Raw genomic sequence first — 15,014 nt, 5'->3', positions numbered from 1 at the left:
GCATATGAAATCTGTAAACACTCTTTGGTCATGTTGCAACTATAGTAATAATAAAAATAAAGTATCTTTGTCTATCCTGTATTTTTTTGTCATTTTGTTATTCAAGACTCTTTATAATTTGCTGCTACCTTACTTCCACAAATTATCTTCTTTTTTCTTTATTTTCTTTTTAATAATTTTTTATCCCTTCGGAAATAGTCTACATATTTTGTTGGAAAATGATTGCCATAAGATACTGATTTCTCACTGATATGTATGCATTTATTTTGTGACTTAAATATTTACAATTGAAATGCTTTATTTATAAAATCTCATCTTGCCCCTAAAGCACACATTATACCTACTATATTAAGTCACTTTAATTATCTGATTTGTCTATTTTCTAAACTATCCTAACATATATTTTTAAAAACCATTGACACTTTTACTATTGTATGCACTTTCGTTGTATTTGTCTTGAGACTTCAACTAAAGAGACTTCAAGGACAAGAAAAAGATTTGTCCATTTAAATCTTTATTACCTATCACATAATGGATATTGAATATATGTTATTGCATAATTAAATTGACTTAATTTTAGTTACAATTAATGTTTGTGTAAGAAGGAAACCATAGGCAATTGAACACAGGAAAAACTGAAAAGAAAGTGTCCCAGTTAAAGATTAGGGGCCAAAGAGTAAATAGAAAGTAAACTTGTGGAAAAGCATGGATACTAAGGTAACACAGGTGAGTCCACCTCTGTTTTTTAAATTTAATTTTAATTTTAATTTTTATTACAATTTACTCACCTCTGTTTTGATTAAAGAGATATTTATGTTATCTCACCTCACCCAAACATGTAACCAGCAATGATTTTCAAATCACAAAAGTATTGCAAATAAACACCCATTCACATTTCAATATATTTGTATAGAGTCCTCAATTTTAACTGTACATTAGGATCATGCAGGGAGCTTTAAAAATGCTGGTAGCCAGCTCCCACCTTTATAAATTCTGATTCAAGCTCCCCTCAGTAATTCTAATATGCAGCTGTTAAAGAGAAAACCACAGGCCCAAAATAGACTCACTCATGCTAAAAGCCCATGATACCAAACCCAGATTTAATACCTGATCTAATTAATGTTAACCGTTCCCAGAAATGTAATCTTAATTACCCTTCACCAGTATAGAATTTTCTGGTCAAGCCACAAGTAGCTTAGGCTCTCTCCATCTCTCCCACAGAAAGAAGTGTCAAGGCAATCTACAAGGAAGAAAAAACCTTCTTTCTTTCTTCCCACAAAGAAAAGGTGTCCCAGTCCCTGAATAATCCTCTTTTTTTCTTTTTCTTTTTTTTTTTTATTTCTTTTCTGCATCATAACTTTTATTCCCGATGTGGGACAGATTCCTTCCATCCCCCCAAATCACATGCTGCCCCGCAGAGGTCTAGGAGATCCTCCTACCATCTATGGAAAAGGAATAAGAAAGGCAGGTGCTGGGGACAAGGAACATTGTAGTTCCCCAGACAACTTATTTTCCCCTTCTGATAGCTGCTCCCCATTAATTAGTCCCCTGATATACTCATCCCTTTAAAACAAACAAACAAAAAAACCCCTTCACTATTATAAAACAAAAAACACAACATTTTAAGTATGCGTAGAGGAGGCCTGGGCTGGGACACCAGGTCAAGGATCACCAATGGAAGAGGAGAGAGGAGCATCACTGTTTCCGCTGCAGGGCCTCCTTTCTTGCTGCATCCTGTAGTAACTGTGTGTCCACCTCATCTGCTGGCAACTGCACGTCCCGGACCACTGAGCCCCGGAGGAAGCAGTTCTTCACTGAAAACATGTGAGGGTATTTCTCAGGGTCTGTGACACTGATGTCAGTTAGTTTGATGTTGAGATACTGATCCACAGAATGGAGGGTTCCACAGATGCTTAGGTCATTCTTCAGTTCCACGACCACATCCTTGCCCACAAGGGACTTGGGAAACGAATAGAAGAGCATGGTGTTTATGCAGCGGGCTGCCGGCCGGATCGGGAGCGTGAGGGCCAGATGCCGCTGGCCGGAAGCCGGTGGAGAACCGAAGCGCGAGCCCACGTGTGGGGCGGGGCGGGAAGCGGCACGCGAAGCTCAGAGTAATACCAGAGAACGCGCGGCGGGCCCGGGGCTCACGAGAGCGTACCGGGCATCGGGAAGAGCACGTTAAAAAACCTCTTTTTTTCTTTTCCCACTAGCTCCCTGGCCCCACCCTTCTCCCTATCAAATCCACCCATTTTGTACAACCCCTGGGGCGCCCTTCTACTTGCTAGATAGGATGCTGGGGACTCATGATTCATGAATCCTTAATAAAGCCAATTAGATCTTCATATTTACTCAATTGAATTTTGTTTCTTAACAGTCAATGTTGAGCACCACTAAGTTGGACTCTGTAGCAATACAGGAGTTCCACTCCAGCTAGATTTACTTTGGACTCACCGAGACTGACGGAAAAAACAACAGTGCAGCACTGGAGGGTGAATTCATACCAGTTTAATCTTACTCCTGCGGTGAGGACAGGAACAACAGGGTCTGTCTTACAATTCCTGCGGGGGCAAGCGAGGACAGCCAAGGGATCATCTGCCTTCACTCTCATCCTGCGGCGACAGGCAAGGATGTAGCCATTGGAGCCAATATCACCCACACCGTTTGAACGGCAGGGGCCCATGTATACTGTACATACATGAAATTAAAAATGGTGGCACCCGGCCGGTCTGGGCTGTGTAATGCTTACACAGAAAGAATTCTCTTAGATAAGGGCGACCTAGGCGAATGAAAATACACACGTGTGGAGGCGAGGATCCTGGCTATGGTCACCCTGACACGACAGACTCTAAAGGAGTTCTTATAGCACACGGGTTGAAAACTGCTGAGTAAGAGGATTAGCTTAATCACTGAGCTCCTGATGGTGGTGGTGCAAGGATTTGTCAATACTGTTTATCAGAAATAAGGAGTAGCTACTGGTGGGTTCAGATTATGTTAGATATGATTGCCCATTTATTCCATTGACCACGGGAAATAATTGTAACAGGGTGTAGAGCGGGGTTCCCTGAAAATAGCAAAGCATAAACCCCCATGAACCTGGATAGAGGGAAGGAGGAAATGGATGATATAGCATTTAAGATACTTTGCATAACAATTGCTAGTTGATAGCTGTATTGCTGCTCCAGGAAAAAGTGTATGTGACTTTAAGAGCATATAGTGACTTGTGACAAAGCTAGGGGAGGTGGATGCCCACCCCCAGATGTCCACGAGTCACTGAGAACTCTTGCCCTGACTAAAGATGGCAGCTGAAAGAAGGTAAAAGGTACGGGAGAACTGGCAAAAGCAGCTCATCATAGGAGAGGCTGGGTATGAGGTCATGTAGGAAGTTCTGGGTCGTGCATTTAAAGGGCAGGCTGAGAGAGTACAGAAGTCCAACATGCTATCTTTAGTGAGAGAGGAACAACTTCTGCTTCTCTGAGGAAAGAGGCATGCAGTCTGTGGTGTAGGGCTTCTGCCACATGGCCTGCCGTAGTAAGGAACCAGCAGCCATGCTGTCTCAGTGGGATTCTGCCATGAGGTCTAAAAGAGAGGAGGAAGAAGCCATGCAGAAGGAAGGGGTGTAAGAGAGAGCTGATGGAGCTCTGGGGGCACCTGCCTAACCACGTACAGATTCGTAGGGGATGCTTGAGCTGAACTGAACCGTGACTGGGAATGCCGAAGCTGCAGACTTCTGCTTCTCTGAAGGATGTACATTTGGAGAAGCTACTTTCTTGGGATATGTGCCTTCCATCCGTGAGCCACCATGACCCAGTGTAACACAGCACATGTTTTCCTGAACTACTACAGCGAGGCTGAGAACAACATATCCCAGATCCTGAAGGGGAGAGCTGCTGCGAGAGGATGGCAACTCTAAAACCCACAAGTGCACATTCCAGAGGGGGTGGAGGTCTGTTTGTGCAGCTGGCTTAAGAACAGATAAGGGATGGGGAATTTCTGGGCGTAGTTTTGGCTTAAAGCCTTTTGGGGAGCAAGGAAAATGCTGCGTCCTGGAGGAGAACAGGGTTCTGAGCAGAAGTGCTCTCAGCCCAGCTGAGATCATGTAAATAAAGACCTGTTTTCTTCAACAATAATTGCTGGGCCATGCATCAAGGTGACATGTGGTCAGGCCCTGGTTTACTTGGTTACACAATGATGTAAGCAATATTTTATTAAAATACTGCACATATTTTTACACACACGTCTTTCTCATCAGTCTTGTGAGGCTGTTTTGTTTCCTTTGTTTTCTGATTTGGGTAAAAACAAACTGACTAAATTGTTGAAAACCAGAGAAAAATTGTCAACTACTCTCCAATTTCCTTTTTTTTTTGTATTGTCAGAGAGTTGTGGTTGGCAGAAGACCCAAAGTTTCCAAAAGTGATTGTTTTATTTGGGGTTATTTGTATATATATTTTACATATGCGATTCTGGACCTGTATGCTAAGGAAATCTAACTCTATTCCGGGGAATTGTTCTAAACATACTTCTGTTATTGAATTGATGGAGTTCTGGGCTTATAGGTGTAGATGTTCTTCTCCTGGTGGCATCTCCACAAAGTAGAGTTGCTTTAACTTTATTCAGATATTAAAATATTCATGATTCTGGTGGTGAAGAATGGCCCATTTTTTCAACCCATCTCATGAATTAATTCAATAGCTAGACTTAGAAACCTGGAAGGTGTTGGCTTCTATTTCAAATAAATTATTGTCAGGAAAAAATACAAAAGATTTATTACAAATCATATGAATGATATAGCACCTTTATGGCATGCAGCTTGTACAGTTAAACAACAGCCATTCTCTGCCTCAATTAATGCAATGTATGTACTACTCAGTGTTTCTAAGGTTGCAAATGCCTGCAGAACTGTCCCCAAAGAGATTTACTAACAATACTCAGTTCTAGAATATATGACAAGGGGGGTAATTCTCACTTCCTATTATTTATGGAATTTGGCTTATCATTCAAGCTCTCAAACTTTGTCAGTGTGCCTCAGACTTCTCTCTCACACAGTGCCTCAAATGCACATTTCAAAACATTATACATCATGCATACTATGCTCTAGCAAAACAAATCAGAACTCCCTTTGAAGAATTTGTTTTATTTGAACTCCGTTATCTTTTCGCAGTTACCATTTCTTCCTCCTAATGCTATTCTAAATACATATACAGCACAGTCTAACTTTAACAATACCTATGATTTTGATTTACATTGATCTGTTAAATTTTGCCTTCTTTCCTTAGACAGTGCGGCTTCCTTTGAATCAAAAGCTTTCTAAACCTTATCAGAGCATGAGAAGATAACCAAAATTCTTATTGTGCATAAACAGAAGACTTTCTCTGCGTTTGAGATCATCTATAAATTTCTTCAGTTACTTCTTATTAACAAAGTGTGGGTTTTACCATTGCAATACAGCTTCTTTCTTGCAGAAGGGTCTTAGGGTCTTAGATTTCTTGCTGTGTTCTTTACTGTGTGCTCCAACAGGTTCTTTGCTAATGGGTCTCTTAAAAGATTAACACAGAACTCCCAGCATCTGAATGATTCTTCTAAGCCATTGAAAAAATGGACAAGACTAGTGAAAGTTTATTTGAACTACATACTTTCATTAACATACTCCAGGTATACATGAATATTTTCAAGACCCAACATGAAAGAAGAGAAAGTGTTCCAAAACATCTCTCTAAGTTATTTAGATGTTCTTACATCCATATTTTTCTAAGTAGTCTGAAAAAGTAGTGAGTATGAAATTAGAAGACAGTTTAATTACTGGCTCTATTACACCTATTGATGTAAGAAACATTTAAACCTATAAAGAATTTTTTTTTTTTTTAGTTTATTTGAGCTAAACTGATGACATGCTGGGAAGCAAGATCACAAATGCTTTGGAGAATGACAGTATTGCAGTTTCTTTTATGTATTTGGGATTGAGGGAAGGTAAGAAAAAATACATGAAGGTAGGAGAAAGCATGGTAGAGGATAGTTAACAAGATTATGTGTTCCATTGAGGATGGTCTGGAAAAGAGTATTATTTTTGGCATTTCAAATTGTGTAAACTTAGATGTACAAGAGCAATGGACAATGCTTGCTTAAAAATATTTTACTAAAGAAGTTATAGGCCTATAGTGTGACAACCCAAAATGACCTGCCCAGTTGGGAATTTATGATCAGACTACCCAGTGAGGTTATTTTCAATTATTGAACTTGTATGTACCCCTTTTTTGTTCACACATTTACAAACGGGCAGTGTTGAGAAACTAAAAATCTCGAACTTCAAATTTCTTTATTTCTACTCACCTTTAAAGACTGTTTGAGTTCAACAGATTTCTGTGAATGCCTGTTGAAAATCTAAACCTGTATTAGGCAGTTAGATAGGCATGAGCAGAGTAGGAACAATAGGCCAGGTGCAAAGGGTCACCAGGGTGGAGAGTCCTAGGTACTTAACAATGGGCAAAAGTACAAGTCCTTGCATGACCACTCCCTTAGGTATTAAGCCCTGGAGATGACTTGTAGGCTTGGCTGTGTTTTAGCTACAGGCCCAGAAAAGCAGAAAAACCAGACTGAGTCATGCCATCACTGGCATCAGGACCAGCTGCACCGAATAATGACACCCTGCCCCAGCGCTGGACAATCAGTGGAGATCATCACACTGTGAGACACACCTGAAAAGCTGATGAATATTTTATTGAAATGCTTCCCTGAGACCTCCAGATAAAAACCCTCAGGATGGGGGACCCAGTTTGGACCTTCCTTTCTTTAAAAAAATTATTTATCATTATTCTGTTACAGTTGTCCCAATTTTCCCCCCTTTGCCATCCTCCCCCAGCTAATCCCCCACTTCCACAGTCAATCCCCGCTGTTGCCCATGAACATGTATCATTCGTACATGTTCTTTGACTAGTCCCTTCTCCTTCTTTCCACCATTATTTCCCTACCCCCTCCCCTCCAGTTGCTGTCAGTCAACATGGTATTTGTCTTTCACAGATTAGCTTATTTCACTTAGCATAATAGTCTCCAGTTCTATCCATGCTGGCACAAAAGATAGTAGGAGTTCCTTCTTTCTTTCTGCTGCATAGTATTCCATTATGTAAATATACTACAGGTTTTTGACCTACTCATTTACTGGGCATTTAGGTTGTTTCTAATACTTGACTATTGTAGATAGTGGTACTATGAACACCTGTGCCTCACTCCAAACCCTCTCCCCAGGTGTGTTTTTGTTGCCTCTCTTTTATTCCTAAGCTACAAGAGCCCTACTTTTACCTCTGTAACTTGTTTCCTGAGCCCATTTCTTCTACGGCTCACTTCTACCTCCGTGATTTTCTAAATAAATGTTCTCTTATAGTTTGTTTCTTGGCTCTGGATTCTTTCTTAGCCAGAACTCAAGTAGTAAGGTTGCTAAACCAAGGTGTAGTCTGAGTCCACTGGTGTAACACCTGGTGCCATTTTGCCACCAGCAAAACCACTATATAAATTTATGCTGAACTTTTTTTTTTGTCCCTCTAGATTCATAATCTGCCCTTCTTTGTGCCTGAGAAGCTGAGCCCCATGGACTGCTTCAACGAGGCTCCTTCTTGACTTTTGGCAGGACTTGCGAAGTACTACTCAAAGGTAGGATGGAGAAGGTGTTCTTCCCCTTGTCTCCCTCCTTGCAAGGGATCAAGTTGCCACTATTTCTGCTTTTTCTCAACCGATGTCTGCAACTTCTTTTGGGTATTTCCTTTTCTATACCTATAGGTCCCAATTGGTCCTATAATCTGTTCCTCCCTGGCACGTTCAGGCCCAAGAGAGGCAGTAGCTTCCTGCTGTTGTTAGACCCAAGACACTGCTTCATAGAACTTTACTTTGTTGCCCACCCCATCTTCCAGCTTCATTAAAAGTCCCTTCAGCACATTCTCCTTCACCATCTGTTTTGAGTATATCATGTTTCTTGCTGGAATCTTAACTAAAACAAGTAATTGCATTTGTTAATGCTAATGTATTAATAATGAAATATTCTATACTATAAATCCACATATAGCAACTTATTTTTCTAAACCTTTAATATAAATATGCACATACACACATTTCTAAGTTTACATTTTTTTCCCTTTTCCAGAACACATTTGCAATGTAGATTCAAGGGCTAGATTAAATTTTAAGGACATTATATAAATTGACATTCAATTTTATTTAAAATTGTGATCTTATTTCTATTAGTCTTAATGTTTTACTTTAACTATTTGTAGTTTAACTTTAGTTTTATTAAATACATATGTATGTATTCACATCACCAGTATTTTTGATCTACAGTTTTAATAATTAGTGTATATATTTCATAATTAGCATTGTATATAATTAGCATATTTATTAGTATGTATTATTATATATAATAATAACATACATAATTGCATTTCAAGTAGAGATCACTTGGAATGCAAGGGCTACAGCAGGTATATTCATAATCCAGAAAGTTTCTTGTAAGTGAAACTTTACTGTTATGAAGTTCTTCTTTCACTAGAATGTGAAAAAATGTGTGACATTACAGCTCTAGGTCATTCTTCCTGAGAAAGTCTTGGTTATCAAAGTTTTAGGACATTTGTCCTTGAGGTTCATGTACATTATGCTCCCTAATGGGTGCATCTGACACACGCTTAACTGAACTGTGAATACACCCTTGCCAATCAAGTTAGAAATTTGTGGACTTGCATTTTTGAATAATTATATAATTTGCTAATATCATTATCGATAACCTGTGACTAGAATTGCATATTATAAAAACATTTATATCACCCAGCTGAATACTACTGCTCTTACAGTTCAGCCCATGGTCATTCAGGTTTAGTGAAGGCAAGATTCACTGTTTTAAGAAAATCTGGCTATTCTGAGTTTCATGAGTAACATAAATCTTCACTTCATAAGTTACATGTCTGTTTCCTTAATTCCATTCTGAGTTAGGATAAAGACTGATTTCTTTGGAATTTTAGCTGAATTCAATGTTTCCCTATTGTTCACTTGTTCTCCCCTTGGCAAATATTAAAGATAGCAATAACTGTACTCATTGTTCCTATTGATCAGGCCTTGACTAATCTCCTATAGGGAATGTGGTAATAGGGTGTATACGGATAGAGTATAGAGATAGATAACTCTATGGATCTACATCTCTATATCTCTATCATCACTCTCCCTCATATTTTTCTCATTTTATTCCATTGCAAGTGTTAACAGAATTGTCTGTGCTCTTATCTACAAAGTTATATCTCCTTAAGTTGAGATGAAGCCAGTTTTCAATGAAGACTCATCTTTGCTTTTAAACTTATCATCTTAGTTATCATTAAATACTAAACTGAAGGTTTGAATTTGCGATGGTGTATTTCCTGCTTCTTGGTGTGGGGTATATATTTATTTAGGATGAACTGAATGAAATTGCTAACCTGAAGACTAAAGGGAGGCTTCTTGTATATCTAAGCTCTTGATAAATTTTAACTTTATGAGATTTATAATTAGTGTCAGTAAGATCATGCTATTTTAAGCTCATTTAATTTTCGACTAGGTAATACTCATTATCTTTTTGAGCACCTACTCAATATAAGCCTTTGTTGGTCTGATAGAATTGCATTTGATGTGATGTTTTGAAAACTACTCTAGCATACGAGACAGAGCTTGTATCCTCCCCAAACTGTGTTTGCATATCAATTATAACATTTACTAATTACATTAGATTGGACAGATGTTTTGACTTTAAATTTATATATAAAAATGAGAGGCCAATAATCCCTACCATAGCAAGTTGTGAATAGTCAACAAGTGTTGATTTAATGTTACCACTTTTGTTCTCCTCTTTCACTTTTGCTTTATATGTTTCTCTTGCAAGTTGGAAAAAGGTAGTTCCTACTAGCAATGCAGGTAAAGACATTTTCTAAACATTTTTTTCTCTTTAAAAATATTGGTAAGATACACATATTCTAAAATTTATCATCTTAACCATTATTTAGTGCACAGTTCTGTAGTGTTCAATCATTCAAACTATAGTGCAACAAAACTCCAGAACTCTCTTCATGTTGCAAAGCTGAAATTCTATAGTCATTGAAAAACAACACTTCATCCATCGCTTCTTCCCAGATTTACTCTTATAGTGTTAACTTTATGATCACAGCAAATTTAGTAAAGGTTGAAGGTTTATGTCAAATTATTGTGTTTTATTAACAGGGTTTATAATAACATTGGCTATACATCTCCATTTTCAGAACAATTATTTTTTTAAGAGATTTTAATCTTTTTATGTAAAGTTGATTGTAATAACTTGATGATTTTTACTATTATGTATTAAGTACAAAGAAACTAACAAATCAGAAAAGGAAATTACTTATCCTACCAGTTTCTTCTACCTTTGGTTTCAGAAAACACTGGTGACTATGTCTGTAAGTCACAGTGCCTAGGTAGGAAAGGTAAGTTAAAATCTTTGCTATAGACAAAGTCATGTTTGATAACTGGAAACCCAAGGGCACTGAATTTTCCAGTTCTTATCACTCAGCTCTGTCCTAATTCTAATCTTGGCTAAAAATGTGAATATCTTTACTTACATTTTGAGTTATACTCAAACAAAGAAGTCTAATATCAATACTAATTTCTAGTACTCACTTCGGCAGCACATATACTAAAATTGGAATGATACAGAGAAGATTAGCATGGCCCCTGTGCAAGGATGACATGCGAATTCGTGAAGCGTTCCATATTTTTCAGACATAAATCAATGGAACAGAATAGAGATCCCAGAAATAAACCCATGTCTATATGGTCAACTAATATTTGACAAAGAGGGAAGGAACATAAAATGGAGTGAAAAGAGCCTCTTCAACAAATGATGTTGGGAGAACTGGATAGGGACATGCAAAAAAAAAAAAATGAAACTAGACCACCAATTTACACCAACACCAGAATAAACTCAAGATGGATCAAAGACTTAAATGTAAGCTGTGACACCATAAAAGTCCTAGAGGAAAACATAGGCAGAAAATTTCAGATATCCCACATAGCAATATTTTCACTGATATATCTCCTAAGACAAGGGAAATAAAGGAAAGAATACATAAATGGGACTACATCAAAATAAAGAGTTTCTGCTCAGCAAAAGAAAACATCAGCAAGATGAAAAAGGAACCAACTGTATGGGAAAACGTATTTGCCAATGATACCTCAGACAAGGGATTGATCTCCAAAATATATAAAGAACTTACATGACTCAACACCAAAAAGACAGACAACCCAATTCAAAAATGGGCAGAGGACCCGAACAAACACTTCTCCAAAGAAGACATACAGAGGGTCCGTAGGCATATGAAAGAATGCTCAACATCACTAGCCATCAGAGAGATGCAAATAAGAACTACAATGAGATACCACTTCATACCAATCAGAATGGCCATCATCAGCAAATCAACAAACAACATGTGCTGGCGAGGATGTGGAGAAATGGGAACCCTACTGCACTGTTGGTAGGAATGCAGACTGATGCAGCCACTATGGAAAACAACATGAAATTTCCTCAAGAAACTAAAACTGGAAATGCCTATTGAACTAGCAATTCCACTGGTGAGATTATATCCAAAGAATCCTGAAACACTAATTCAAAAGAACTTAGGCATCCCTATGTTCATAGCAGCACTATTTATAATAGCCAAGTGCTGGAAACAGCCTAAGTGCCCATCTGTGGATGAGTGGATCAGAAAACGCTGGTACATTTACACAATGGAGTACTACGTAGCAGAAGGAAAGAAGGAACTTCTAACATTTGCAACAACATGGATGGAACTAGAGAGAATCATGCTTAGTGAAATAAGTCAGGCAACGAAATAAAAATACCATATGATATCACCTAATACAGGAGACTAATGAACAACACAAACAAATGAGAAAAATTGAACAAGAGGCATGTAAACAAGGAGTGGACTAACAGTAACAAGAGGGGAGATGGGAGGGAGAGAAGAGGGTAAGAAGGGCATGGGTCTAGTCAAAGAACGTATATAAATGACCCAGGACATGGACAACTGGGTGGGGACTGACTGTGGGAGAAGGGGTGGGCAGGGTTCAGGGAAGTAATATGGGTAAAAGTGGGACAACTGTAATAGAAAAACAAACAAAAACTTTTAGTGGGGAGAAATATAAAGAAAGCAAATTAAATTAATAACTGAGCCAGCAAACCCTCCCCCCCCAAAAAATATCCTCACATGTAGGAAAGTGAACAAAAAAATGTAAAGTATAAAAATGCAATTTTAGTGAATATTAGAAGGACAAGGCTTTTACTTCACACTGTGTATTTTTTCTCCCTACCTCATCCCTCCAGAATTAGGCATTCTGAAGAAGTAATGAAATAAGATTCTTTGCATAAAGCTAATAACACCAGTTGTTAATAGAGGTTTTGTTGACTACGACTTTGACTGGAATGTCATGCCTAAAGAAGGCATATCTGGGCTCTGGTTGTTTCCAAAACGCCCAGAGGAACTGGGAGTGACTTTCAAAGGTAATAAAAGCCCATGAGAAAAAAGGCCTGGTACCTTGGTTGGTTGTACGGTTCATGGCAATCTTTCCAGGGAAGGAACAAAGGTTGCTTTCCTGAAAGATGGCTAGAAGGGACCTCAAGGCACAATTGAAAACCCAAAGGACATGGGAAAGACAGGTGTTTACAGGCAAGGCTGAATGGCAGGTGTGTGGCTTAGCTCCTGTGCCCTGAAAGGCAGACTGAAAGTCACCCTAAATGTTCCTTGTGTAAATTCCAGCAAAGCAGATGTAAAGATCATATGTGATCATTTGCTGCTCTTGTTGTGTTTGTGCAAATGAACAGGATAAATTAAAATTGGACTTAATACAGTCCCTATAATGACAAGGAGGGTAATATTAAGGAGAAAAATTGCAATTCAAGGAAAATCACAATCTATGTGGTAGACTATAAAGTAGTGCAGCTAACTATCTTTGAAGTTTATCCTCATTTAAAGTTTGTTTTCATTTGAAAGTTAAACTAGGTCTGTTACATCATCAAAGATGCTTAATTTACAGGCAAGAAGAATTTCAAATGCCTTGCACCTGGATGTCTTTCCCATAGACAGTCTTGCAGACTTAGACTGGTTTGTGAGTTATGTTGCATAAATTAACATGTCTGTTCTAGTTTCATAGGGCATAAGCCTACGATCTCATTACCTGAGTGATTGTCTATATAGGCTTCACTTAATCCTGTCTGCATCGCTGCCTCCTGTGACTCAATGGTTTGGCTGAACTAAATGGCTGGGTAGGTGAACTATGGGGTGGTCTGTGGGCTTTACTTAAAAACTGGTTTCTCTTTTCTATCCTAATGGCTTGGACAGAAAGAGCCCAGAGGTCTGAGAGGGGGGGAAACCTAAAATATTCTCCTCAGCCCAAACTAAGTATAGTGGGCAAAAGGGTTTTGGATAAATGTGATGTGTCTTGCACACTTTCCTCCAAAGAAGCCCCTTTTTTCCCCAATGTGGGACATTGAAAAATTAATCCCTGCCTTTTGTCATCTAGTGGTTATGGATTGAATGATGCCTTTTAACCCTGTTGCCAAATCTGTTGCCCCCTGAATACAACAAGGATGCCAGCCTGTTAAACCAAGCACACTGTTGTCCGGGGACAGCCAACTGACCTGGTCCTTCCCCATGTGGGAAGGCCACCCTCCCCTCCACACCCCTACTCTAATCAAGGATTTCTGGACCCAAGGGTAGGTAGGACGATGACCATGTCCAGCCTGAAGCAGCTAGATGAGCTTGAGATCTTTGCTCATTGTTTTTTATAAGATTATAAAGGGTCTGAAGTCTGAGATAAAGGAATTATTTTTTAATGTTATAAAAATAAATAATTAATTAATTATTAAAAAAAAAAAACTAATACAGGAAAGGGTGAAGCCAGGGAACTTACATGCACAACCCATGGACATGAACTAAGGGGGGTGGGATTGCTGGGGGATGGGGGTGCTGGGCAGAGGGGAGCAAAAGGGGAAAATAATTGGAACTATTCTAACAATATAATCAGTAAAATGTACTTAAAAAATAAAATAAAATAAAATGTTAATAGATGAACCTGAAAAAATATATACTAATTTCTAAAGTTTTAAAGATATGTTTATTTTCATATGTGTGTGTGTATTTTAATTATTTCCTTGCTGTTAATATGCAGACGTTATAGGCTAATAAAATAAGTAAATAATTGACTCAGAATGTGGAAACAATTATTCTTAAAATATTACTTATGTGCATTTTTAAACTACTTACAAATATTTCTGTTGGGTTTTGATAAGAAAGAATATGCTCTGCTACCTAATACTATATAATTTAGTTGTAAGAACTAAGTATTTTAGTAAATGTAAAGCACTAAAAATAATGCCTGATGCATAGAAAAGTTTCTACAATTTTAACTATTATTACCATATTGTTATCATTATTACTTGGGGAATTAAATTGAATGAACAATGAGTCTGATATTTACCAAAGTTATGCTATTTGGGAAAGCCTTGGTATTATTCACCCCAGGTTCTTGCTCTATAAAATATTTGCCCCAAACCTGTTTTACAGAGAGTAATACTTAGAATACCTAGGTTTTAAAATTATGCGTGTTCATGGTTCTTTCAAATATAAAACATTTTGTCTACCCAGTTCTCAGTTTTGGGGCCTTCTTTCAAAAAGAAGCTTTCTATAAGCTTTTGAAACTTGAGGTGTAAACTTTTCTATACTATATTACATTATTTAATTCCAACTGAATCTCACACCATTTTCAAGTTCATTGAATTTCTTCCTTGAGGAATCTTGCTCACCTCCTGCCTACATCTTGATCTTTTCCTTTGGAGAGATCCCTCAGGGTGATAGTTACTACTGGCCAAGCCTGGATGGGTCAAAAGTCCAGTAGCTCTTCTTCTTCTTTGATGCATTTGAATTCTTTGTGGAGCTTGGGAAGTGAAGTTAAACTGTATAGTAAACATGAAAGAAAAAGGGATTCTT

The 15,014-nt window shown here is 38.1% G+C and overlaps 1 non-coding gene and 1 pseudogene across 1 annotated transcript; one reads left to right on the top strand and one right to left on the bottom strand.

The window, feature by feature from the left end:
* Positions 1-1,599: 1,599 nt before the first annotated feature.
* LOC150012872 (U6 snRNA-associated Sm-like protein LSm2 pseudogene) lies at positions 1,600-2,138 on the bottom strand (annotated as a pseudogene).
* Positions 2,139-10,642: 8,504 nt separating this feature from the next.
* Positions 10,643-10,749, top strand: LOC150012871 (U6 spliceosomal RNA). The gene has a single exon (XR_016510863.1). It is a non-coding gene; the product is annotated as a U6 spliceosomal RNA (small nuclear RNA).
* The last annotated feature ends 4,265 nt before the right edge of the window (positions 10,750-15,014 follow it).

This window comes from Furipterus horrens, unplaced genomic scaffold (assembly GCF_987537825.1).
Source record: "Furipterus horrens unplaced genomic scaffold, mFurHor1.1.pri manual_scaffold_4, whole genome shotgun sequence".
NCBI lineage: Eukaryota > Metazoa > Chordata > Mammalia > Chiroptera > Furipteridae > Furipterus > Furipterus horrens.
This window is presented reverse-complemented; position numbering and strand designations above follow the sequence as displayed.